At 41.4% G+C, this 27,237-nt stretch overlaps 1 protein-coding gene across 2 annotated transcripts in view; it reads left to right on the top strand.

Moving 5' to 3' along the window:
- Nucleotides 1-27,237, top strand: part of elovl1b (ELOVL fatty acid elongase 1b) — a 90,365-nt gene that overhangs the window by 38,767 nt on the left and 24,361 nt on the right. The window lies entirely within an intron of this gene.

The raw sequence follows: 27,237 nt of genomic DNA, 5'->3' as shown, positions 1-27,237 counted from the left end.
CTTCATTCATGGCAGCGTTTGCCACAGCCAGACTCTGTACGCAATGAAAATGTTCCACCAAGACAAAAAAAGGTAAATCTGTCTTACCTGCACTGCACTGTGCAGTACCGACCTGAACCAGTCCGTGGAAAATGGGCCTCTGGTCGTCAAGGTGTGACAGCTGCATTAATTTATGTGAGCGTTTTTAATATAGTGGTTTGACAGAGCAACCATATGTTACAATAAGCAAGTCTAGGAATGCAACCATGCACCATCACACACCAGCCTGCACAGGGAACAGACTGAACTTTGTGATCTGATTATGAACCGTGAGAATCAGCAGTGTGTCCTGTTGTTGGAAAACGTGAGTGCTGTTTGCTTTTCATCAACTGTTTTTAGAACGGAGCGCACTTCCACAGAGGAAGAAAATAGCAGCTATGGCTACATACGTGGCAGTAATGCAACTGTAAAAACCTCATGATACAGTCAACTGTTTTCCAAGTGTGCAATGTTGTGCACAGGCGGCAGGAGGTGAACTGAAAAAGAGTTGAATAGCGGCAAGGGCTACATGCATACATTAAAAGCAGGTAAATCTACGAATGCAACGAAACGCGATTACGCAGGAAAAATGGTGAGTACGCATGTATTTTGGGTGTACTCTAAACGCAATACCGCAACTCCACGTTTGTGCCGGTGTGAAAGGGGCTTTAACCACATTGTCGGAACCAGAATCAGAAACCATATATTACATTTCAGTGACTCGGATAACTGAACCACAACTGTTAATGGTATCACATAGTTTTGGCAGTTGAGTCTGACACCTTTTCAGGTTTTCCTGCGCTGTTTGTGTATTATTTCAACATAGTTCTGAGAAGTGGTGATAAATGGCATCATGGTCACAACCTCAGGCAAACTTTTTTCGTGCTGCTTTTACATGACTCCAGAAAACTCGACACAGAGGCCGTTACAGCGGATTGTTGACGATGATGTGATGCGTAGCGATTCTATAATGTTAATACAGTTACTTAATTGAAAGATGTAATATTTTAGAGTTTTGTCTAACATTGCATTAATGAAACTTTGGCTCTAAGACAGTTTTTGGACTTGAAAATGAAACTTAACCTATTTTAGTTTCTTTTCAAATTGAGAAAAAATGCCTTTGCTGGAGTGTTTTGGGTATTTTGTGTCCAAAAACTCAGATGCTTAAATGTACCACTTCAAACCTAAATTTGTTTGTGGCAGGGCAGGTGGAGAGATGGGAACTGAAAATGTATTTTGCACTATATGAATCCTTTTACTATGTTACATCTTCCCAGTATTATTAACGGAGTGGGAAACCAAGTTCAACCGTCTTTGAACAACTTCAACAGTAAGGTGACATTTTATGATGACTAGATTATGTACCAAGGGTGCTAGCCCTTAATGTCTCTGGTTGTATTGGGTCCTTCTCAGTACACATCATGCATTATAGAATTTCCTTAAAGTGTAGGTGACACATAATGCCATGTTATCATGAATAGTTAAGACTAAAATTAAACAATTTGAAATTTATTCTTTCCTGGAGCTCAGTTCTTGAAGAGATAAAGATTCAGATTTTGTAATGCACGCCACTAAAAACCAGGAACTTCCCTGAGAGTGCCGACATTGGACAATAAGGAGGAAGTAGCGTCAGCTCCGGGACCATTACCTTAATAGTCCCATTAATTTATGGATTTTTACGGGCTACTGACAGCCCCATTTTCACCGAGTGGTTCGGGTCGGAGCTGCACCGTGCTTTCGGTGTCCGAACGGTTAATTTTCGCTGGCAGAATGGCAGGTGGAAACACTTATATTGATGAGCGCGTTCGCATGGCTTCTCCACTCAACATTGAGACAACTGAGTATTTTGAGATTATTTTATTGTTTTCTGGCTCATGGGATAATGTCGTCGCGTGCAGACTGAGACGTTATGAGCACGAGTCTTTTACCTTGCAGAGCAAAGCGGCTCATTAACAACAGAGACTCGATCCATCAGCTGCAATAAGTGATTACAGCCAGCGCTGCTGGCACCAAACTCCCGTGTGACAAATAGACTTCTTGTTCAGCCAAGACAGAAGGAATTAAATTATTTTCAGATGTCATTTTGTAAAGGGGGATAAGTTTTAAAGATGATCTCACTGAAACGGACGGGTAAGACTATATTATTTACTTCTTGTGTGAATGGTTTTAATCATTAATAATGTGTTACGCTACTAACTTACAGTACATTAAATGTATTCAAGAAGGAACTGTATTATTTTTAAAATAGCTGATATTTTCAGTCCCTCTTGACATTTTTCAGATTTGAAATTGCTTCTAAGGAAAATAAAAACAAACAAAAATCCACACTTCCTCATCTCCTTTTTTTTTCTGATGTCACACATAGCAAAACTATTTTTTTAATCAGTTTATTTCAACCAAAGAGCTGGCAAAAAACAAAACCGTTTGTCACCTCCACCCATGCTGAAATCGCCTGCATTATTTATTAACCACCACCATTTTATTAACCACCACCATTTATTAATCGCCACTCTGTTTTCAACTCTGCCAATATTGTCACCGTTGTCAGTTTTCCTACAAAGTTTGTCATCTAAATATAATAAAACCATAAATGCTGTGTCTCCACAGCTGCTTCAGAAACATCTTCAGACTGGACTTTAAAAACAACAAAAAGCTCCTCACTAGAAAAGTCTGAAACGGCTCAACCTCTGCCATGTTTACAATTGATTTGGGCTTGAATCAGCAGGTGCCATCCTGGTGATGACGTAGTAACAATATGGCCACGGCTGAGGGCTGAAATGGAGCGAAGCCTTCAGACAGCTGTAGTTTATCCTTCACCTGCGCACTTATCACTTGCGACTTTTATTGTTCAGGATTTTTTTTTTTTTTTTTTTAATATCAAAATTTCATAATTTTTAGTGATTATTTGTCCACATTTTTTGGCGTCACCTACACTTTAAATCTGAATTTGTCATCCTAACTGCGCCTTAAAGCTCCACTCATTCATCCTCTTCGAAGCAGTTTGTATAGTAACTGTTGGATTGTCTGTTCTAAAGGCAAGCAAGCTGTTATAGCATGTATTAATTTGGAAGCACAAAATGACTACTGTGGAATACAGATTTATTCAAGATTACTAAGTAACTTTTAACATTTGAGTCTTGCTTTTGTGGCATGAGACAAAGTTTGCTGTTGTTTGTGTCTGTCCTCTTGTAAAGTTGGTTTTTGGAGTAAATCCAGGTTTGGTGACGGGTTGAGAGTATCTGGTAAAAGAGCCAACCCTATAATGTAAAGACATGCTAGGATAGACTGTGGAACTCTGGGTATTTTAATTATGTGATCTGTGATTTATTTGTATTCATCTCCCTTGACTGTGCAGCCATAAGGGCCTGTCTCCTGACATTAGTTTTTGGACAATTGGACCTTCAGTTTAGTGAAAATGAGTTCAAAGGTTAGAATGTAAGAAGATTACTCTTAAGATTGCAGAAAGACTGGGTGTTTGAGACATTGAGTAACAGTCTTTTGTTCTCTGGGCATTAAAAAAATCACAGGTTGCAGTATTTACATGTGGCATGTCTCTGTCAAGTGGAGAGTCTTGTTGTGGCGGCATTCTTGATACACATGGGACTCATCATTCCACTCATTTCAATGTCTTGCGCAATTTGCAACCAGATCCACCCTACACGCTCACCATTCATGAAGTTAGAAATGGACTTAACAGTAGTGTTCAGAATAATAGTAGTGCTTTGTGACTAAAAATATTAATCCAGGTTTTGACTATATTTCTTATTGTTACATGGGAAACAAGGTACCAGTAGATTCTCACAAATCCAACAAGACCAAGCATTCATGATATGCACACTCTTTAAGGTTATGAAATTGGGCTATTAGTAAAAAAAAAGTAGAAAAGGGGGTGTTCACAATAATAGTAGTGTGGCATTCAGTCAGTGAGTTTGTTAATAAACTGGTGTGAATCAGGTGTCCCCTATTTAAGGGTGAAGCCAGCACCTGTTGAACATGCTTTTCTCTTTGAAAGCCTGAGGAAAATGGGACGTTCAAGACATTGTTCAAAAGAACAGCGTAGTTTGATTAAAAAGTTGATTGGAGAGGGGAAATTTATACGCAGGTGCAAAATATTATAGGCTGTTCATCTACAATGATCTCCAGTGCTTTAAAATGGACAAAAAAAAAAAGACGCGTGGAAGAAAACAGAAAACAACCATCAAAATGGATAGAAGAATAACCAGAATGGCAAAGGCTCACCCATTGATCAGCTCCAGGATGATCAAAGACAGTCTGGAGTCACCTGTAAGTGCTGTGACAGTTAGAAGACGCCTGTGTGAAGCTAATTTATTTGCAAGAATCTCTCGCAAAGTCCCTCCGTTAAATAAAAGACATGTGCAGAAGAGGTTACAATTTGCCAAAGAACACATCAACTGGCCTAAAGAGAAATGGAGGAATATTTTGTGGACTGATGAGAGTAAATTGTTCTTTTTGGGTCCAAGGGCCGCAGACAGTTTGTGAGATGACCCCCAAACTCTGAATTCAAGCCACAGTTCACAGTGAAGACAGTGAAGCATGGTGGTGCAAGCATCATGATATGGGCATGTTTCTCCTACTATGGTGTTGGGCCTATATATCGCATACCAGGTATCATGGATCAGTTTGGATATTTCAAAATACTTGAAGAGGTCATGTTGCCTTATGCTGAATATGACATGCCCTTGAAATGGGTGTTTCAACAAGACAATGACCCCAAGCACACTAGTAAATGAGCAAAATCTTGGTTCCAAACCAACAAAATTAATGCCTCGCAGATGTGAAGAAATCATGAAAAACTGTGGTTATACAACTAAATACTAGTTTAGTGATTCACAGGATTGCTAAAAAAGCAGTTTGAACATAATAGTTTTAAGTTTGTAGCGTCAACAGCAGATGCTACTATTATTGTGAACACCCCCTTTTCTACTTTTTTTTTTTTTTTTTACTAATAACCCAATTTCATAGCCTTAAGAGTGTGCATATTATGAATGCTTGGTCTTGTTGGATTTGTGAGAATCTACTGAATCTACTGGTACCTTGTTTCCCATGTAACAATAAGAAATATACTCAAAACCTGGATTAATCTTTTTAGTCACATAGCACTACTATTATTCTGAACACTACTGTAAGTAACTGTTTTTCTTGCTTCCCTGTTGCTCTTTGGGAGGACTTTGATTATCAATATATTCAAAGTGTGTGCGCTTCATGCTACCTGTCTGTATGGTCTTGGATAAGACATGTCATCTGAGTCCAACCAGCTGTAAATCTAGAACTAGCCTTGGCTGGGGAAGTAACCTGTGATGGACTGACATTCCATTCAGGTAGATGCTCATCTTTCACCTAACAGTATCTGATGTAATGAATAACTACATCGAACTGTGCACAAAAGATAAAATATCTCCTTTGATTAGGTGTGTATATATAGCTGTTTAATGTGGTCTCAAAATCCTTTAACAAACCCAAATGTAACAATAATGCCACAGTGAGCTTTAAAATCTGTACATGATGAAACTCTTGTCTATGGATTTTGTTATCAGAAAATCATTCTACATTAAATAGGAAGCAAAAACTAAAGGTGCCTTAACACTTGCATAAATTTGATCCGTGCACAATCTGCCGTGCCGGAGAGTAAACTCATTTTAAACTGTTCGCGGCTTCATGCAAGTGCACAAAGAAAATTTTGAAATGTTTAAAATCTCTGGCATGCATTAATTATGTCAACTTCACGTGAACATTGCGCAAACACTTCAAAAGCACTGAGTGCCAGTGCGAGTCATTGCATCAGAGCAGCTCATCTGAACAGTTATGACAAGATGTTAAATCTATCATAAACATAATTTTACAGATACTCATAAGAATGAATGAAAAATGCAACTGTTTTACCAAGCCATTACAATTTAAATATTACAAATTATCTTTTTTAGACAATACCAACTGCGTTCTCCACCTCATGAGAGAGAGAAGAGCACGAGAGAGAGGAAAAAAGCTGTAGCTGTTGAAAATTCCTCTGCGATTCCGGACGGGATTAGAGATGGTTTCATCAGTCAAACTCTGAGAGCAAATGATTAATCCGCGACTCACTATTTTAAATAATGCAGCGTCCAGCGGCACAAAGCACTGCATCCAGCGGAACACAGCTGGTCGCATTGGCCTGAAGAATTGTGCGGCAGTGTGGGGGTTAAATGCGTGCAAGTGTCAAGACACCTCCACTCAGTTAAAAAAAGAAAATAGTTATTGAATGCATGATGGCTAGCAATAATACTATTCACTAAACTTTGTATCGATTAAATGTACACAAAAAATTTGTACTGCAAGACATGCAGGTTAGGTGACTTGGAAACGTAATAATTGCCCAGGTCTCCCTTGCAAAAGAGGTCTCGATCTCAATGGGACTAACCTGATTAAATAAAGGTTAAATTGTTAAATATCAGGTAAGTGATATTTGATATGATGTCCTGACAGTGACAAACATTTCATAATTGTTGTTAAGAGCGTTTCCAGCTCTGTGGCAGTACAGATGAGTTTCTGGGTATTTCAGGGACAAACTGTAGGGGAAACCGGGACACGGTGAATAACGGGGCACAGTGGCTATATCTGCAAAACTACATATATATTTGCAGCAGTCATGCCATATTTTTATGCATAAAGACATCCCCCTTAAAAATTAGTGTTTTGTTTTTGGATACATTAAGGGTAAAACTAAGTGGCAAGTGAAGTTTTTTTTTTTTTTTTTTTTTTACTATCAAAAGTAAATTTTGTGGATGTCAGTGTCTTTCTATTTATTTCTCACAACAGAGGAAAGGTGACCTAAAAAATTATTAGTTAGAAGACTGTCCTGCCCAACTGATGAGCATGTGTTATGTCTTCTCCAGGCTATCAGCTATTTGATAACATGACTCGTGTGTCACATGCACCCGGGGCACAGTGAATCGGGGCACAATGAATCAGTCTAAAAAGTGATTTACTAAGCCCCAGTATCAAGTGGATGACAAATATTACTTGTTGAAGTGTATACTTTTATTTTTCCATGAATTATTTCTATAATTTGTGTATACAAGGTCTGTTAGAAAGTATCTGACCTTTTTATTTTTTTTTTCAAAAACCTGATGGATTTGAATCATATGTGCTTGCATGAGCCAACCTTGAACCTTCATGCGCATGCTTGATTTTTTTTTTTTTTTCACGCCTGTCGGTTGCGTCATTTGCTTGTAAACAGCCTTTGTGTGAGGATGGGTGTAGTCTCTCGTCGTTTTTTTCTTTGCAAGGAAATGGCGGAACAACTGGAGCAGCGCGACTTCATCAAATTTTGCCAGAAACTGGGCCACAGCCAGGTGGAAACCATTCGGCTTATTCAGACGGCTTTCGGTGACGATCCTCTGGGCATCACACAGATTAAGGAGCAGTACAGCCAGTTTAAAGACGTCCGCGCAACGGTGGAGCGCGCGCCACGCTCTGATCGGAATCAACACGCTGAAACGACCGGATCATTTCCAAAGTGAACGCTGTGGTGATGTGGGACCGTCGTGTGATTATCCGAGAAATTGAGGAAGAAGTGGACATGAGCACTTTTTCAGCACATTCCACTGTGAAAGAAGATTTTGCCATGAAAAGAGTGGCGGCGAAATTCATCGGCACGAAGCTGATGGCGCAGCAACAGCGCCTCCATGTTGAAGCCTCACATGGCAAAATCTTCTTTCACAGTGGAATATGCCGAAAAAGTGCTGATGTCCACCTCTTCCGCAGTTTCTCGGATAATCACACGACGGTCCCACATCACCACAGCATTACTTTGGAAATGATCTGGTCGTTTCAGCATGTTGGTGGCCGACCAGAGCGCGGCGCGCCCTCCACCGTTGTGCAGACGTCTTTAAACCGGTGGTACCGCTCCTTAATCTGTGTGATGCCCAGAGGATCGTCACCGAAAGCCATCTGAATAATCCGAATGGTTTCCACCTGGCTGTGGCCCAGTTTCTGGCAAAATTTGATGAAGTTGCGCTGCTCCAGTTGTTCCGCCATTTCCTTGCAAAGAAAAAACGACGAGAGACTCTACCCATCCTCACACAGGCTGCTTACAAGCAAATGACGCAACCGACAGGCGTGAAAAAAAAATCACGCATGCACACGAAGGTTCAAGGTTGGTTCATGCAAGCACACGTGATTCAAATCCATCAGGTTTTTGAAAAAAATTAAAAGGTTGGATACATTTCTAACAGACCTTGTATAAACAACTGTTTTCACGCTTGAACAGAAATGATGACAGTTGTATTTATAATAGTTTCTAAAGGACTTATATCACTATATAAGACACTCACACATTGCATTGCTGGTTTGCTGGATTATGGTTTGTATATGCCTCATCATATATTTAATAATTTTGGAAAAAATCTTTATAATCATCTGTTTTATCACTGTGCCCTGTGAATTAGTGTCCGGAGCACAGTGAATCAAAAATTTTGAAATCAATTTTAAACACCTGTAAATTACACTTGGGGAGACAAATAACACAGCCTTATAAACAATAACTTTCTGTATTAAATCCACAATAGAATGACCTAAACCTATGCATAATGTGTTTATACTGCCACAAAACAACATATCTGATCCACTGTGCCCCGGCTTCCTGTACGTAGGTTTCTCTGTATTTGATACAGGCATCAGCTGGTCAGTGCACTTGCATTTAAGACAGAAGGTTCCTGGTTCAAGACCACCTGTGTCCATTCTGCATGTAATGCGGAGTTGTCAGGAAGGGCATCAGGCATGAAACCTTTGCCAAATCAGCATTCAGATCCATATCTTTTCTGCTGTAGCAACTCCGAGCACAAAGGGAGAAGACCAAAGAATTTACTGTTAAGATGAGCACTGCTTTAGAGGACAGACATCATTCTTATTCCTATGCACATTGTTGACAAGGACTTGTCACTGCGTCTATAGTTCATGTTACCAAAACTACTTTCCAGCTAACTGTGGACAAGCTTGTGTCCCCAGTTTGACAGTTTCAGTTGCGTTCCCAAGCTGTACTTCTTGCAAAGTGCTGCTGCTGTAGTTGTACTACCGCAAACAAACTTTTATATACGAACCCTGTCTGACTATTGTAAACGCAACTCTTCAGTTACATTTAAGTAAAATGTCACATGCACACCATATGAACACATGGATGAAGGAAAAGATCTCAGGTCATATTTGTTCAAGGGTAGGTGACTGGTCTTCATTGTCGTCTTTGCCAACTTCATGTGTAAACAGACCGTTGGGGCTCTACAGTGCAGGGCTCGGATAGTTTAATGAAGTTATTTTATCACAAAAGATTTCGAACCACCAACATATAATGGAATACAGGAATTAGCAGGTGCAACTGTTTCAAAGAAAACTAAGTAATGCACTCAACCACCATGAACTGTGTGCACGCTCGCCATGCAAGACTCCACTGCTGAAGGAAAAGCATGTTGAAGCGCATTTAAAGTTTACTGAGCAATGTTTAGACAATCTTGTGAAATACTGACAATATAGTCTGGTCAAATGAGACTAAAACTGAACTGTTTGGATGCCATAATACACACAATATACGGCACTGCACATCACCCCAAAAACACCATACCAACAGTGAAGTTTGGAGGTGAGAACATCACCGTCTGGAGCTGTTTTTCACTGGCACTGGCAGACTTCATATAATTGAAGGAAGGATGAATGGGGGAAAATGTACCTACACATTTTTGATATAAATAAAAATCTGCTGCCATCTACCAGGATGATGAAGAGGAAACGGGGGTGGACATTTCAGCAAGACTGATCCCAAATACACAGCAAAGAAAACTCAACTGGTTTCAGAGAATGAAAATGAAGCTGTTAGAATGGCCCAGCCAATCACTTGACTTGAATCCCGTATAGTAGAAAATCTAAAGAAAGAACTAAAGATCAGAGTTCATAGAAGAGGTTCACGGTACCGTCAAGATTTGAAGACTGTGTGGGGAAAAATGGGCCAAAATCACACCTGAGCAATGCATGCGACTAGTTCCTCCAAGTAGGAGGCATCTTGAAGCTTCATTCCCAACAAAGGCTTTTGTACAAAGTAACTTCAGTAAGCGTGGTTGAGAGAGAGATGTGTAGTATTTTTGTTTTCCCCTGTCATTCCATTTTATTACACATAACAGTTGTTTTTGGTTTCTTTGCATGTGTGGATTATCTGGGTTGTGACTGAGATCTGGTGAAAATTTCATGTCAATAGCACCTTTTTAGAAATACTTTTACCGAGAAAAATGGTGACATGTTCAGTACTTATTTTACCCGCTGTAAGCAGCATGAATGGGCAGGGGTTGTCTTGAAATGAGAAACTTAACACTCTGGAAACAAATGTGTGTAAACATGTCCTATAAACTTTACTGAATTTGTTTACAACCAAATAAAATGACGCCATCTTTGTTTTAAAATAACAAAACTGCATTCAACTTATATATTTTAGATGTCAGAATCAGAAGTTTATTGCCATTGCCAGTGAACAGGATTCACAGACTAGGAATTTGCTTCGGTACAATGGTACAACATTAAGAAGAGATAAAATATAACATATGTGTCAAAATAAGATAAAATATGAAAGGCTGTGTGCAACAGAGAAACAGAAAAAACAGTGCAGTGGGAGGAGTGCAATTAAAAACCAAAGTACATTGTCTAAAGTGACCCGTGATAAAGTGACAGAGTTAAGCTTAAGGTGACTGAGTTATGAGGAGTTCATGAGTCTAACGGCAGAGGGGAAGAAACTGTTCTTATGGCGGGAGGTTTTGGTCCGGATGGACCGTAGCCTCCTGGCCGAGGGGAGTGGTTTGAACAGACCATGTGCAGGGTGAGAAGGGTCAGCTGTGATCCGACCTGCTCGGCCCAGAGTCCTGGAGACGTGCAGGTCGTGGAGAGATGGAAGGCTACAGCCGATCACCTTCTCAGCAGAGGCCACAATGCGCTGCAGTCTGTCTGTCCCTGGCTGTGGCCCCGGCGTTCCACACCGTGATGGAGGAGCAGAGGATGGACTCGATGATGGCCGTGTAGAACTGCACCATCAGCTGGACAGGCAGCTTGGCCGCCTTCAGCTGCCGCAGGAAGTACATCCTCTGCTGGGCCTTCTTGATGAGGGAGCTGATGGTTGACTCCCACTTGAGGTCCTGGGTGATGGTGGTGCCGAGGAAGCGGTGACAGACCACAGTGGTGATGGAGCTGTTGGTGAGGGCGAGGGAGGGCGGGGGGGCTGTGGCTTTCCTGAAGTCCACGATCATCTCCACTATTTTCTGGGCGTTGAACTCCAAGTTGTTGCTGCTGCACAAGGTCACCAGCCGGTCCACCTCCCTCCTGTAGTTAGACTCATCCCTATCCGAAATGAGTCCGATGAGGGTGGTGTCGTCCGCAAACTTGATGAACTTTACAGAGTCGTGGCTGGAGGTGCAGCAGTTAGTGTAGAGGGAGAAGAGCAGAGGGGAAAGGACACAGCCCTGTGGAGATCCTGTGCTGAGAACCCGAGTGTTTGAGACATTTTTTCCCAGCCTCACACGTTGACTCCGGTCCGTCAGGAAGTCTGTGATCCACCTGCAGGTGGAGTTGGGCACGTGGAGCAGAGAAAGCTTGTCCTGGAGCAAAGCTGGAAGGATGGTGTTGAATGCAGAGCTGAAGTCCACAAACAGGATCCTAGCGTGGGTTCCTGGGGAGTCCAGGTGCTGCAGGATGGAGTGCAGGGCCAGGTTTATGGCGTCATCTACAGACCTGTTGGCTCTGTAGGCAAACTGCACAGAGTGGCTACAGATTCAAAACTTGTGCTAAATAGGAGTGGCTACAATAAAAGTATGAGATACTTTTACACTTCTCCATGGTAGTACTGAGTGCCTGGCACTCCGACACTGTGGCTACAACAGAACCCAGGAGTATAAATGTATTATTGAGCAGGAATAAACTACAGTAGACTTATTCAGATTACCACTATGTATGTTCTGCACATTTCTGCAAGGATAAGTGAAATTATACTTTGAACAATTTTTTTTTTTTTTTTTTTTTTTTTTTTTTTTTTTTTTTTTTGCTGACAAATGACACCTCTCTGCTGTACTGTATAAACACTATAAATGGAAAGTAAAATATAAAAGTATTGGCAACAAAATATACTCAGTGTACCACAACTAAAACCTCACTAGCTATCCAGGTACCATAATTGTTAGTTTTCTGTATACACAACATTTAAAATGGCAACATTTCCTGTCTGTTCATTTTGTGAATTGTTTTATTTGTCGGTAGCATGGCCCAAGCAGAGAGTCATCCCTTTAACTCTGGTCTGCTTGAGGTTTCTTCCTCAGAGGCAGCTTTTCCTTGCCACTGTTGCTCTGGGGGTTTGTAAAGTTAGATCTTACTTGTGTGAAGGGCCTTGAGGCAACCTTGTTGTGATTTGGCGCTATATAAATTGAAAATTTAGAGAGGTTCTGTCACTAGAGTAGATCAAACAGCAAGCAGATATGAAAAAAATTGAAGCCATGATTCTACATGATTAAATTAATACTTGCTGGTCCTCTACTGGCAGTAGCATAAACCAGAAAACTCTATAAATGTGATATACACTGAATACCACAAAGCACTGCTACTAGTCACGGGTGGCAGGATAATAATAAAACTACTTTTATGATGGCTAGACTTTTTGTTTTTACTAGCTGAGCATTTGAGAATGAATGTGTGTACATAACTTAAACCTCCATTCAAAGCGGTGATATACTGTATGGCACTCATGTATATAACCTGAATTATATTGTGCGGTGTTCTGCTGTATCTGTTAGCTGTTTGAACTGAGCTGTTTGAGTTCTTTGAATTAACAGTCTTTTTCAAGACTTTTTTACTTTTTTTTTTACTTTTTCACCGTGCTCCAACGCCTAAAGAAGACCTCTAACGGTCGAAGCATCGCGACGGAGCTCTTTTATCAGCTAACCTTCATCAGCGTTGGCAAGCTTGCTAACGCTTTCGTTTTTATTTTTATTTTATTTTTTAGCACTGTTGTCGTGCTGCTCCACAGCCTGCCTAGTGGATTTTTATTTTATTTTAGCACTGTTGTCGTGCGTTACCTGTGCTGCTCCACAGCCTGTCCAGTGGATTTTTATTTTATTTTTAGCACTGTTGTCGTGCGTTACCTGTGCTGCTCTACAGCCTGTTCAGTGGATTTTTATTTTATTTTTTGCCACTGTTGTCGTGTGTTACCTGTGCTGCTCTACAGCCTGTTCAGTGGATTTTTATTTTATTTTTTACCACTGTTGTCGTGCGTTACCTGTGCTGCTCTACAGCCTGTTCAGTGGATTTTTATTTTATTTTTTGCCACTGTTGTCGTGTGTTACCTGTGCTGCTCTACAGCCTGTTCAGTGGATTTTTATTTTATTTTTTGCCACTGTTGTCGTGTGTTACCTGTGCTGCTCTACAGCCTGTTCAGTGGATTTTTATTTTATTTTTTACCACTGTTGTCGTGCGTTACCTGTGCTGCTCTACAGCCTGTTCAGTGGATTTTTATTTTATTTTTTACCACTGTTGTCGTGCGTTACCTGTGCTGCTCTACAGCCTGTTCAGTGGATTTTTATTTTATTTTTTACCACTGTTGTCGTGCGTTACCTGTGCTGCTCTACAGCCTGTTCAGTGGATTTTTATTTTATTTTTTACCACTGTTGTCGTGCGTTACCTGTGCTGCTCTACAGCCTGTTCAGTGGATTTTTATTTTATTTTTTACCACTGTTGTCGTGCGTTGCCTGTGCTGCTCTACAGCCTGTTCAGTGGATTTTTATTTTATTTTTTACCACTGTTGTCGTGTGTTACCTGTGCTGCTCCACAGCCTGTTCAGTGGATTTTTATTTTATTTTTTACCACTGTTGTCGTGTGTTACCTGTGCTGCTCCGCAGCCTGTACAGTGGATTTTTATTTTATTTTTTACCACTGTTGTCGTGTGTTACCTGTGCTGCTCCGCAGCCTGTCCAGTGGATTTTTATTTTTATTTTTATTTATTTTTTTTTTATTTATTTATTTATTTTTTTTAGCACTGTTGTCGTGCGTTACCTGTGCTGCTCCACAGCCTGTCCAGTGGATTTTGATTTTGATTTTATTTTTTTGGGCGCTGTTGTCGTGCGTTACCTGTGCTGCTCCACAGCCTGTCCAGTGGATTTTTATTTAGCGCTGTTGTCGTGCGTTACCTGTGCTGCTCCACAGCCTGTCTAGTGGATTTTTATTTTGTTTTAGCACTGTTGTCGTGCGTTGCCTGTGCTGCTCCACAGCCTGTCCAGTGGATTTTTATTTTTATTTTATTTTTTAGCACTGTTGTCGTGTGTTACCTGTGCTGCTCCACAGCCTGTCTAGTGGATTTTTATTTTATTTTAGCACTGTTGTCGTGCGTTACCTGTGCTGCTCCACAGCCTGTCTAGTGGATTTTTATTTTGTTTTAGCACTGTTGTCGTGCGTTGCCTGTGCTGCTCCACAGCCTGTCCAGTGGATTTTGATTTTGATTTTATTTTTTTTGGCACTGTTGTCGTGTGTTACCTGTGCTGCTCCACAGCCTGTCCAGTGGATTTTTATTTTATTTTTTACCACTGTTGTCGTGTGTTACCTGTGCTGCTCCGCAGCCTGTCCAGTGGATTTTTATTTTATTATTTTATTTTACTTATTTATTTATTTATTTTTTTTTAGCACTGTTGTCGTGCGTTACCTGTGCTGCTCCACAGCCTGTCCAGTGGATTTTTATTTTATTTTTTAGCACTGTTGTCATGCGTTACCTGTGCTGCTCCACAGCCTGTCCAGTGGATTTTTATTTTATTTTTTACCACTGTTGTCGTGTGTTACCTGTGCTGCTCCACAGCCTGTCCAGTGGATTTTGATTTTGATTTTATTTTTTTGGGCGCTGTTGTCGTGCGTTACCTGTGCTGCTCCACAGCCTGTCCAGTGGATTTTTATTTAGCGCTGTTGTCGTGCGTTACCTGTGCTGCTCCACAGCCTGTCTAGTGGATTTTTATTTTGTTTTAGCACTGTTGTCGTGCGTTGCCTGTGCTGCTCCACAGCCTGTCCAGTGGATTTTTATTTTTATTTTATTTTTTAGCACTGTTGTTGTGCGTTACCTGTGCTGCTCCACAGCCTGTCTAGTGGATTTTTATTTTGTTTTAGCACTGTTGTCGTGCGTTACCTGTGCTGCTCCACAGCCTGTCTAGTGGATTTTTATTTTGTTTTAGCACTGTTGTTGTGCGTTACCTGTGCTGCTCCACAGCCTGTCTAGTGGATTTTTATTTTGTTTTAGCACTGTTGTCGTGCGTTACCTGTGCTGCTCCACAGCCTGTCTAGTGGATTTTTATTTTGTTTTAGCACTGTTGTTGTGCGTTACCTGTGCTGCTCCACAGCCTGTCTAGTGGATTTTTATTTTGTTTTAGCACTGTTGTCGTGCGTTACCTGTGCTGCTCCACAGCCTGTCTAGTGGATTTTTATTTTATTTTTTAGCACTGTTGTTGTGCGTTACCTGTGCTGCTCCACAGCCTGTCCAGTGGATTTTTATTTTTATTTTATTTTATTTTTTAGCACTGTTGTTGTGCGTTACCTGTGCTGCTCCACAGCCTGTCTAGTGGATTTTTATTTTATTTTAGCACTGTTGTCGTGCGTTACCTGTGCTGCTCCACAGCCTGTCTAGTTGATTTTTATTTTATTTTAGCACTGTTGTTGTGCGTTACCTGTGCTGCTCCACAGCCTGTCTAGTGGATTTTATTTTATTTTAGCACTGTTGTCGTGCGTTACCTGTGCTGCTCCACAGCCTGTCTAGTGGATTTTTATTTTGTTTTAGCACTGTTGTCGTGCGTTGCCTGTGCTGCTCCACAGCCTGTCCAGTGGATTTTTATTTTTATTTTATTTTTTAGCACTGTTGTTGTGCGTTACCTGTGCTGCTCCACAGCCTGTCTAGTGTCGGATTCCCTGTTTGGGAATCCGCTAGCTTAGCATAGCTACTAGCTCTTAGCCGTTTTAGCATGGCGGCTTCTCCTGTCTCTCCTGCACTTTTCTGCTCTGGGTGTGAAATGTTTAGTTATTCCTCGGCCTCTTTTAGCAGTAACGGTACTTGTAATAAGTGCAGCTTATTCGTAGCTTTGGAGGCCAGGCTGGGCGAATTGGAGGCTCGGCTCCGCACCGTGGAAAATTCTACAGCTAACCAGGCCCCTGTAGTCGGTGCGGACCAAGGTAGCTTAGCCGCCGTTAGTTCCCCCCTGGCAGACCCCGTGCAGTCGGGAAGGCAGGCTGACTGGGTGACTGTGAGGAGGAAGCGTAGCCCTAAACAGAAGCCCCGTGTACACCGTCAACCCGTTCACATCTCTAACCGTTTTTCCCCACTCGACGATACACTCGCCGAGGATCAAACTCTGGTTATTGGCGACTCTGTTTTGAGAAATGTGAAGTTAGCGACACCAGCAACCATTGTCAATTGTCTTCCGGGGGCCAGAGCAGGCGACATCGAAGGACATTTGAAATTGCTGGCTAAGGCTAAGCGTAAATTTGGTAAATTGTAATTCACGTCGGCAGTAATGACACTCGGTTACGCCAATCGGAGGTCACTAAAATTAACATTGAATCGGTGTGTAACTTTGCAAAAACAATGTCGGACTCTGTTGTTTTCTCTGGGCCCCTCCCCAATCAGACCGGGAGTGACATGTTTAGCCGCATGTTCTCCTTGAATTGCTGGCTGTCTGAGTGGTGTCCAAAAAATGAGGTGGGCTTCATTGATAATTGGCAAAGCTTCTGGGGAAAACCTGGTCTTGTTAGGAGAGACGGCATCCATCCCACTTTAGAGGGAGCAGCTCTCATTTCTAGAAATCTGGCCAATTTTTTGGGATCCTCCAAACTGTGACTGTCTAGCGTTGGGACCAGGAGGCAGAGCTGTGGTCTTATACACCTCTCTGCAGCTTCTCTCCCCCTGCCATCCCCTCGTTGCCCCATCCCCATAGAGACGGTGCCTGCTCCCAGACCACCAATAACTAGCAAAAATCTATTTAAGCATAAAAATTCAAAAAGAAAAATAATATAGCACCTTCAATTGCACCACAGACTAAAACAGTTAAATGTGGTCTATTAAACATTAGGTCTCTTTCTTCTAAGTCCCTGTTGGTAAATGATATAATAATTGATCAACGTATTGATTTATTCTGCCTAACAGAAACTTGGTTACAGCAGGATGAATATGTTAGTTTAAATGAGTCAACACCCCCGAGTCACACTAACTGTCAGAATGCTCGTAGCACGGGCCGGGGCGGAGGATTAGCAGCAATCTTCCATTCCAGCTTATTAATTAATCAAAAACCTAGACAGAGCTTTAATTCATTTGAAAGCTTGTATCTTAGTCTTGTCCATCCAAATTGGAAGTCCCAAAAACCAGTTTTATTTGTTATTATCTATCGTCCACCTGGTCGTTACTGTGAGTTTCTCTGTGAATTTTCAGACCTTTTGTCTGACTTAGTGCTTAGCTCAGATAAGATAATTATAGTGGGCGACTTTAACATCCACACAGATGCTGAGAATGACAGCCTCAACACTGCATTTAATCTATTATTAGACTCTATCGGCTTTGCTCAAAAAGTAAATGAGTCCACCCACCACTTTAATCATATTTTAGATCTTGTTCTGACTTATGGTATGGAAATAGAAGACTTAACAGTATTCCCTGAAAACTCCCTTTTGTCTGATCATTTTTTAATAACATTTACATTTACCCTGATGGACTACCCTGCAGTGGGGAATAAGTTTCATTACACTAGAAGTCTTTCAGAAAGCGCTGTAACTAGGTTTAAGGATATGATTCCTTCTTTATGTTCTCTAATGTCATATACCAACACAGAGCAGAGTAGCTACCTAAACTCTGTAAGGGAGTTAGAGTATCTTGTCAATAGTTTTACATCCTCATTGAAGACAACTTTGGATGCTGTAGCTCCTCTGAAAAAGAGAGCTTTAAATCAGAAGTGTCTGACTCCGTGGTATAACTCACAAACTCGTAGCTTAAAGCAGATAACCCGTAAGTTGGAGAGGAAATGGCGTCTCACTAATTTAGAAGATCTTCACTTAGCCTGGAAAAAGAGTTTGTTGCTCTATAAGAAAGCCCTTCGTGAAGCTAGGACATCTTTCTACTCATCACTAATTGAAGAAAATAAGAACAACCCCAGGTTTCTTTTCAGCACTGTAGCCAGGCTGACAAAGAGTCAGAGCTCTATTGAGCTGAGTATTCCATTAACTTTAACTAGTAATGACTTCATGACTTTCTTTGCTAACAAAATTTTGACTATTAGAGAAAAAATTACTCATAACCATCCCAAAGATGTATCGTTATCTTTGGCTGCTTTCAGTGATGCCGGTATTTGGTTAGACTCTTTCTCTCCGATTGTTCTGTCTGAGTTATTTTCATTAGTTACTTCATCCAAACCATCAACATGCTTATTAGACCCCATTCCTGCCAGGCTGCTCAAGGAAGTCCTACCATTATTTAATGCTTCAATCTTAAATATGATCAATCTATCTTTGTTAGTTGGTTATGTACCACAGGCCTTTAAGGTGGCAGTAATTAAACCATTACTTAAAAAGCCATCACTTGACCCAGCTATCTTAGCTAATTATAGGCCAATCTCCAACCTTCCTTTTCTCTCAAAGATTCTTGAGAGGGTAGTTGTAAAACAGCTAACTGATCACCTGCAGAGGAATGGTCTATTTGAAGAGTTTCAGTCAGGTTTTAGAATTCATCATAGTACAGAAACAGCATTAGTGAAGGTTACAAATGATCTTCTTATGGCTTCGGACAGTGGACTTATCTCTGTGCTTGTTCTGTTGGACCTCAGTGCTGCTTTTGATACTGTTGACCATAAAATTTTATTACAGAGATTAGAGCATGTCATAGGTATTAAAGGCATTGCGCTGCGGTGGTTTGAATCATATTTGTCTAATAGATTACAGTTTGTTCATGTAAATGGGGAATCTTCTTCACAGACTAAAGTTAATTATGGAGTTCCACAAGGTTCTGTGCTAGGACCAATTTTATTCACTTTATACATGCTTCCCTTGGGCAGTATTATTAGACGGTATTGCTTAAATTTTCATTGTTACGCAGATGATACCCAGCTTTATCTATCCATGAAGCCAGAGGATACTCACCAATTAGCTAAACTGCAGGATTGTCTTACAGACATAAAGACATGGATGACCTCTAATTTCCTGCTTTTAAACTCAGATAAAACTGAAGTTATTGTACTTGGCCCCACAAATCTTAGAAGCATGGTGTCTAACCAGATCGTTACTCTGGATGGCATTTCCCTGATCTCTGGTAATACTGTGAGAAATCTTGGAGTTATTTTTGATCAGGATATGTCATTCAAAGCGCATATTAAACAAATATGTAGGACTGCCTTTTTGCATTTACGCAATATCTCTAAAATCAGAAAGGTCTTGTCTCAGAGTGATGCTGAAAAACTAATTCATGCATTTGTTTCCTCTAGGCTGGACTATTGTAATTCATTATTATCAGGTTGTCCTAAAAGTTCCCTAAAAAGCCTTCAGTTGGTTCAGAATGCTGCAGCTAGAGTACTGACGGGGACTAGCAGGAGAGAGCATATCTCACCCGTGTTGGCCTCCCTTCATTGGCTTCCTGTTAATGCTAGAATAGAATTTAAAATTCTTCTTCTTACTTATAAGGTTTTGAATAATCAGGTCCCATCTTATCTTAGGGACCTCATAGTACCATATTACCCCATTAGAGCGCTTCGCTCTCAGACTGCGGGCTTACTTGTAGTTCCTAGGGTTTGTAAGAGTAGAATGGGAGGCAGAGCCTTCAGCTTTCAGGCTCCTCTCCTGTGGAACCAGCTCCCAATTCAGATCAGGGAGACAGATACCCTCTCTACTTTTAAGATTAGGCTTAAAACTTTCCTTTTCGCTAAGGCTTATAGTTAGGGCTGGATCGGGTGACCCTGGACCATCCCTTGGTTATGTTGCTTTAGACGTAGACTGTGTTTCATAATTATTGTATGGCCTTGCCTTGCAATGTGGAGCGCCTTGGGGCAACTGTTTGTTGTGATTTGGCGCTATACAAGAAAAAAGTTGATTGATTGATTGATTGAATTTCCCTAGTATAGCACTCGTGTTGTATCGCCTGTGATGTGTGTTCACTTGAGCTCTTTGAAAAGTCGTCTGTGCAAAGTTCCAGAAATCTGAGTTGCCTGAGGTCTGCAGCGGTGAGTGGGAGGGGTCTAATGGAATGAGACTAATGTTGTTCGCTGTTGCAGGTAGAAGTGATACTACTCCTCCACAATCTTCTGCATATACACAATAAAGAAGGTTGTGTAAACATGTCAGTATCCGGACGGGTTCAGCAACATTCCAGCACAATGAGGATAGCAGTTACAACCACTCGAGTTCCCCCTTCTTATTTAAAGAAATTGATTTATTTATTTTTGGTCTCATTAATTCCAGATAGCGCAGAATTGTCAAATTATGTCACTCAGTTACTGAACAATGTTTTGGTTGTTAAACTGCAATTATTATTGTTGTATGCTTTAAAAAAAACTTAAAGTGGACTTTACTTTAACGGGGGCCGGTGGAGAGGATGTAACTTTCGAGTCCCCTTGTCGCCGACCGAATAGTCTGCCCTAAAAATCGGTCCGCCCTGCCTTCACTGCACATGTCATTTTTGCTTAAAACTGCACTCCACTCATCATCTATCTCAGTGACAGATATCTGAAGCTTTTTTACAACAATCCTTTCCACATAAATTCAGCATTATTTCATAATAAAAGATGAAGTGATCAAAGCGCTACAGCCAGATAAGCCGCTGCTGCTGCGTTCACTGCGCCTCCGCTATTTCAAAGCATCAAGTAATGACTCACGATTATCGCCTCGTTTCGTCTTAAAACTGACTTTAGAATGATTTAAGAGGTTTTACTTTGTCAGCTGATGGTTAATAGTCACATTATTCCCTTTGATCTCTTTGGGTGAAGAGAATCAGACTTAGGCGAGCTGCTGTGGTCCCAAATGACGCATGTGCAGGGAAGGCAGGGGGACCAATTTTTAGGGGGAACTGTTCGGTCTGCGACACCCTCTTTGTACTCCTGTGGAGGACAAAAAGAGGATAGACAGGATGGGACGAATCTTCGCTATATTTCACAGGTGGAAGAAAGCAGTCCTAGTAATATTTCTAATATGGAGGCCAAAGGACACAAAGGATCAAAAATTACCCCAAGGTTCCTCACTTTGTCAGTGTGACACATGTGCCTAGGCTGAGTGTTAACTGGTCAAATTGATGCCGATGTCTCACTGGACCAAGAACCATCATTTCAGTCTTATCATAGTTTAAAAGTAGGAAGTTTCTAGACATCCAACTTCTCACTGCTGCAAGGCAATCTTCTAAGGATTTTATGTGAACGAGATTACCAGCAGTTATCGGCATGTATAACTGAGTATCATCTGCATAGCAGTGAAAGGTAATCCCAAAACGTCACAATATGTGCCCGAGGCGTGCTATATACAGGGAGAAAAGCAGGGAGCCTAAGACAGGCCCCTGTGGAATCCCAAATTTCATGTCACTAAGGTTAGAGGTAGTGTTACTGTACAAAACACAGTGAGAAGTATGACGTCAGCAATGCAAGGGCACTCCCAGTAATCCCAAAGTAATTTTCCAGCCTATCAAGTAGAATATGATGATCACTGTATCAAATGCAGCACTGAGATCTAACAGCAACAGAACCGTAGTGGTGTCCAAATCCATTGTAAGCAGAAGATCATTCACCACTTTAATGAGAGCGTTTCTGTGGAATAATATTTTCTAAAAGCAGACTGCAATGGCTCAAAGAGATTATTCTCAGTAAGATAGTCTACGAGCTGCCGTGACACCACTTTTTCCAGAATTTTAGAGAAAAATGATAGATTTGATATCGGCCGATAGTTTGTCAATACACTAGGGTCAAGATTAGGTTTCTTAAGTAATGGTTTAATCACTGCAGATTTGAAACATTTAGGAACAGATCCAGAAGTTAAAGAAAGATTAATAATTTTCAGAGAGTGGGCCACAGGTCCTTAAACAGTTTTGTTGGTATAGGATCATACACTCAACAAAAATATAAACGCAACACTTTTGGTTTTGCTCCCATTTTGTATGAGATGGACTCAAAGAGCTAAAACTTTTTCCACATACACAATATCACCATTTCTCTCAAATATTGTTCACGAACCAGTCTAAATCTGTGATAGTGAGCACTTCTCCTTTACTGAGATAATCCATCTCACCTCACAGGTGTGCCATACCAAGATGCTGATTAGACACCATGATTAGTGCACAGGTGTGCCTTAGACTGCCCACAATAAAAGGCCACTCTGAAAGGTGCAGTTTTATCACACAGCACAATGCCACAGATGTCGCAAGATTTGAGGGAGCGTGCAATTGGCATGCTGACAGCAGGAATGTCAACCAGAGTTGTTGCTTGTGTATTGAATGTTCATGTCTCTACCATAAGCCGTCTCCAAAGTCGTTTCAGAGAATTTGGCAGTACATCCAACCAGCCTCACAACCGCAGACCACGTGTAACCACACCAGCCCAGGACCTCCACATCCAGCATGTTCACCTCCAAGATCGTCTGAGACCAGCCACTCAGACAGCTGCTGAAACAATCGGTTTGCATAACCAAAGAATTTCTGCACAAACTGTCAGAAACCGTCTCAGGGAAGCTCATCTGCATGCTCGTTGTCCTCATCGGGGTCTCGACCTGACTCCAGTTCGTCGTTGTAACCGACTTGAGTGGGCAAATGCTCACATTCGCTGGTGTTTGGCACATTGGAGAGGTGTTCTCTTCACGGATGATGCGAAGGAGATGTGTTGCACTGCATGAGGCAAATGGTGGTCACACCAGATACTGACTGGTATCCCCCCCAATAAAACAAAACTGCACCTTTCAGAGTGGCCTTTTATTGCGGGCAGTCTAAGGCACACCTGTGCACTAATCATGGTGTCTAATCAGCATCTTGGTATGGCACACCTGTGAGGTGGGATGGATTATCTCAGCAAAGGAGAAGTGCTCACTATCACAGATTTCGACTGGTTTGTGAACAATATTTGAGAGAAATGGTGATATTGTGTATGTGGAAAAAGTTTTAGATCTTTGAGTTCATCTCATACAAAATGGGAGCAAAACCAAAAGTGTTGCATTTATATTTTTGTTGAGTATATAAACAGTGTGTGCTTTTTGTTGACGTTATGATTTTTGGCAGCGTGCCTAGAGAGATACTATCAAATTCTGTAAATCTAGGTAATACCTCAGTAGTGGCGCCCACCTCAATAGCAGGGTGTAGTGGCTGGGTTAAGGCGTGCTGGGATATGTTCAACCTAATGTCATCTATTTTTTTTCTCAAAGTAATCCAGGAAATCTTGTGCTGTAAAAGGAGAGCGAACTACAGGTGGTTGTCGATGCAAAAGTGTTGCCGCCGTGTCGAACAAGAACTTTGAGTTATGCTTGTTTTTGTTGATCAAATCACAGTAGTAAGTCCTCTTTGTAGCCAATAATGCATGCTTATAGTCTAAGATAGCATCACGCCACACAAGGTGAAATACTTCTAATTTTGAATGACGCCATTTCTGTTCTAGACCTCTTGCTTTATGCTTGAGGTCACGCAGATAATCATTGAACCAAGGTGACTGTGATTTGGGGGAGCACGGTTTTAACACAGGTGGTGCAGTCATGTCGAGTGTAGTTTTGAGCACTGAGTTTAAACTATCCACAAGTCTGTCTACTGACTGGGTATTTGTCACATGTGAAGCTAAGACATCAGGCAGTCTAGCTTCGAGTTCAGTCTTAGTTGAGGAGTTGATGCATCGCCGTAATGATATATAAGGTTGTTGTTCCACTAAACACAGCAGGGAAACTGTAAACTTAATAAGTGAGTGATCAGACACCACTAATGTAAGAGGCATGATGTCAGTATTCGTGACAGCAATACCACGTGCGAGAACCAGATGCAGGGTATTTCCACTAATGTGCGTCGAATCCCGAATGCATTGCCGAAATCCTAATGCATCCACAGTTTCCATAAATGATTTGCAGAGGGGATCAGAAAGCTTATTTATATGAACGTTAAAGTTACCAATGATCAGAATGTTATCTGCATTAGTTGACAAGTTGGACATGAACGCACCAAATTCATCTAAGAATTCAGAATATGGGCCAGGAGGCCTATATACAGTGACAAAGTAAAATGGCTGTTTTTTATTCTTCTTACCTTGGCAATGCATGATATCCTGAGCAGAGTGGAGAATCAGATGCTCAAACGAGTTATATTTGTGACCCCCAAAAGCTAATAAGCTAAACCTAGATTTATAAATAAGAGCAACACCCCCGCCTTGCTTCGCATCACGAGGGACGTGACTAAATGTATATGCTGGTGGGCAGGCTTCATTTAAGGGGAGGACAGCTGTAGGTTTAAGCCAGGTTTCACATAACCCAATCATATCTAACTGATGATCAATAATTAAATCATTAATCAACAATGATTTTGAGGACAGTGATCTTATGTTAATGAGACCCAGTCTAAGGACCTCAGTGGGGTTGACAGTTGAACTGTTTGGGTTTAGGGGTGGTTCCATAGTAGCATATATAAGATGCCTAGAAGTAGGTTTAGGTTTGAGACATCCCACACGCGTTGTAGGGAGCAGACATGAAATCTTTGCTATTGCTGGAACATCCACTGGGCCAGCCACAATTTCAGTATCATCCAATATAGTAATGGATATTAAGTTTGCAAAGCATATCCCTCTATGATTTTTATGGACACGTCTACGGAAGCAGGCCACAGTCTCAACTTGTTTAATTTCCCTCCCTGGCAGATAAACTGCACTATCGCCATAGTGGATTTTCTGCACTCATTTCCCCGCTAAGCTAATGGATTCCACACCCACATTTGTCATAAGCCTTGCAGGGTCTCTAATCACCTTCTCTGTGGCCTGCTGTAGATTCCTAATGTTACCCTCCCTGTAGAGCTCTATCTGTGTTCGCAGACAAGATGGCGGCACCTTCCCCAGTAGGGTGGAGGCCGTCCGGCATTAGCAGGCCACGGTGGCCCCAGTACGAAGACCAGTTATCAATAAAGCTAAAGCCTTGCTGTCGACAAAACTGCGCCAGCCACCTATTTAATGATGTCAGCCTGCTAAATGCCTCATCAGTACCCCGGGAGTGGGGGGGGGGGCAGAGACTATTAATCAATGCCGACACATCTTTCTGGCAAGGTCACAAGTCCTCTCTATGTCCATTTTTGTGACCTCTGAGTGCTTCATCCTGATATCATTGGTGCCGACGTGAATAACTATATTCAAAATTCTACACATGTTCTCTATGGACTGTTTTTTCCTATGACGCTACACTCTGCCCACAGTGCAACAGCCGCCCATCTTACCGGCCTAGCCAAAATGTACATATGTCTGTCACATAGCCCGGCCTGCTCATATCTATGTGCTTATTTCTGGTGAATACTTGTGCAGTGTGGGGTTGTACAAACTGATTGAATGTGGGAGATGTGAGCCAACAGTATTGTTACATGAAAGTCGTCGCTCATCTGGGAAATCGGACTGAAGAGTTGTTGAGGGAGAGAAGAGCGTGGATGGCAAGAATAAACTATCAGGATTTTGATGGTTAACCCGGCCAGCGTCTGTACAAACTCTGTTCCGCCCACTTTGTGTCTGGTACGTACATTTTAAAACGGTATGTGAGGATAGTTAAGTTTTCATTCAATTTGTACACAGTGTGTTGTTTTTGTTTTGTGTTTTTTTTTTTTTTTTTTTTTTTTTTTTTTTTTTTATCTACCTGTAATTGTACCGCTCATACCACTTCTGTTGTGTAATCAGAAACGATATGAGCGAGTCAGAGGACAACTTGAAGGGGAAAAAAGTCTGAACCAGCATTTGCTCTGCCAGATCTGCAAAAGGAGAAAATGGGTAGTGCTGAGCTGGATCCAACATCTGACAGTGTTGATGCTTGCATCGACGACTCGTTGCGTACAGCAGAATCAGCTGGTGCAGCTGCACGCAGTGACCCGGAGAATGCGGGTAGCGCTTCGGTGACTCATCACAGAAAATCTGGAGTTGAAAGGAAAGCTGAACGTGTCAAGATAACACACTGATGCAATCCCTACTAGATTTTCTCTGTACTTGTGAGACGATGCTGCTTCAAGATTTCACAGTAAAACGATGATGCGGAGGAAAATGATTTGGTGCGGTTTCAAATGGATGAATTTCAGCAAAATTACTCAGGAAATCAGAGAGGGAACGCTCTAAGTTTGAAAATTGGCATGCTGGCAATGTGGTGAGCAGTTGAGTGAGTTTATGCCAGTAGTGACTTTTTTTTATAACATTAGTAAATATGAAAGCAGTGTACATCTTTTGGTTGAGATGGAGTTTGTAGATGAATATGTTTTCTCCTGTAGGCTTGATTTTTGTCCCAAGGACCCTGAGAGATCGACGTCACTGCTGTTGTGGGGTTTTTTTGTTGTTTTTTTTTATTGCAGGTGCAGGTTGGATTGATTGGAATGTGTTCTTGTTTTGGTATGTCAAAGTAGCATACAGTGATCTCGTGTTCAGTCATCTTGTTTGGTGAAACACTCCTTCCCTTCTTGCAAAATATGCAACAAGACAAAAGTGAAGACACAAGAACACAGAAATGCCATGTTTGGTGGATTACAAAAGCAGTTACTTACAGCAACTACTCGTCTGGTGATGTGCCTCACTTGTGAACTGTGATAAATCAACACTGCCCTCACTCACTGTGACTGAAAGGAGGATTCATCCAAACACTGCCAAAAAGCAGTGAGGCAGATAACAAAATACACACAACACATCAGCTTCCCAGGTCTGTTCAACTGCTCTAAGAATTATGAAAGAATTGCTGTCACTTGCAAACACTGGTGAAAATGTTGCCTCCTTGGAGGTAACCAGAACACACCAAAAGGGATGCTGCCATCTTGGTACAGGCTAAGTATCTGTATTCCAATCTTATGACCACAGGGGTGTGCTGCAGCTACTAAAATGCTTCAATTGCGTGCATTTAATTGCAGTATGGCCTCAGTGGTGCTGTGCACAAAGTCAACTGTGGTATCCGTTTCCTCAGTAGATTTGATCCCTGCATTGTTTGTCTCCCTAACGTGCAAACTTTATCAGATAACTGAGAGAAATTTGAGTTTTAATCTAG

The sequence above is a fragment of the Thalassophryne amazonica genome, chromosome 10 (assembly GCF_902500255.1).
Source record: "Thalassophryne amazonica chromosome 10, fThaAma1.1, whole genome shotgun sequence".
Classification (NCBI taxonomy): domain Eukaryota; kingdom Metazoa; phylum Chordata; class Actinopteri; order Batrachoidiformes; family Batrachoididae; genus Thalassophryne; species Thalassophryne amazonica.
The sequence above is the reverse complement of the archived record's forward strand: the minus strand, read 5'-3'. Positions and strand labels throughout refer to the sequence as shown.